The sequence below is a fragment of the Nematolebias whitei genome, chromosome 22, assembly GCF_014905685.2.
Source record: "Nematolebias whitei isolate Nwh7 chromosome 22, NemWhi1, whole genome shotgun sequence".
In the NCBI taxonomy this organism is placed as follows: domain Eukaryota; kingdom Metazoa; phylum Chordata; class Actinopteri; order Cyprinodontiformes; family Rivulidae; genus Nematolebias; species Nematolebias whitei.
In genome coordinates, this window is record NC_056519.1 from 2,002,533 (window position 1) to 2,003,707 (window position 1,175).

A 1,175-nucleotide genomic window follows, 5' to 3' on the forward strand; every position below is an offset into this window, starting at 1 on the left:
AGAGGAAGTCACAGCTGCACTCAAACATTCAAACAGGAAGAGGAAGTTACAGCTGCACTCAAACATTCAAACAGGAAGAGGAAGTCACCGCTGCACTCAAATGTTTAAACAGGAAGAGGAAGTCACAGCTGCACTCAAACATTTTAACGGAGAGGAGGTCACCACTGCACTCAAATGTTTAAACAGGAAGAGGAAGTCACCACTGCACTCAAATGTTTAAACAGGAAGAGGAAGTCACCACTGCACTCAAACATTCAAACAGGAAGAGGAAGTCACAGCTGCGCTCAAACATTTTAACAGGGAGAGGAAGTCACTGCTGCACTCAAACATTCAAGGAGGAAGAGGAAGTCACAGCTGCACTCAAACATTCAAACAGGAAGAGGAAGTCACAGTAGCACTCAAACATTCAAACAGGAAGAGGAAGTCAGCTGCGCTCAAGCAGGAAGAAGACTGGATGAGTTTTTTTCTTCGTCTTTAAAAGAGGTTGTTTTCCGTCAGACCCTTGTGAAGTTTTAAAATTTTCTGATTTTTAACAAACAACAACTCAAGTTTGAAAGTCGACTTTCACAAATTTAGGTCAAAATCGATCAATCTTAACGTGACAGCCAGATAAAAACAGCTACGATTTAATTAATGCGTCTGCGTCCATCAACATGTCCAACGTCTTAACAAGCAGCAGGTCCATTTTAAATTCATGGGTTTCCACTTGAAGATGGACCATAAGACCAGTGCTTACCTACCTGCCCACTCTCCCAGGTCTGCTGCTCCGGACTGGACCTGGTCTAATCTCAGACGAGACCGGGCTTTTGGGGCAGCGGGGTGTCTTAGCATCCTCCTCTGCTGCTTTAAATCCTCACATAAAACTTTTTATTATTTGGCCTTTGTTACCGTTTAACATCTTGATTTTATAGTTTTATCATTTCTGTCTCGTTTTTATTCTTTCATAGTTTTTACTGGATGAGAGTTCACGTGTTTGTTGTGCAGCAGTTTGTTCCTTTGAGGAATCTTTATAATATATAATAATATATATATAGTTTTATAAATTAAACTGGATTGAATGAAATAGGGAATGATCTGAAGTTTGTCCTGGTTCTGTTAGTCCTGGTTCTGTTTGTCCTGGTTCTGTTAGTCCTGGTTCTGTTAGTCCTGGTTCTGTTTGTCCTGGTTCTGTTTGT

General features: G+C 40.9%; 1 protein-coding gene across 1 annotated transcript in view; it reads right to left on the reverse strand.

The window, feature by feature from the left end:
* rab21 (RAB21, member RAS oncogene family) overlaps nucleotides 1-1,175 on the reverse strand; it is a 7,979-nt gene that overhangs the window by 427 nt on the left and 6,377 nt on the right. The gene's annotated exons all lie outside the window — the stretch shown is intronic.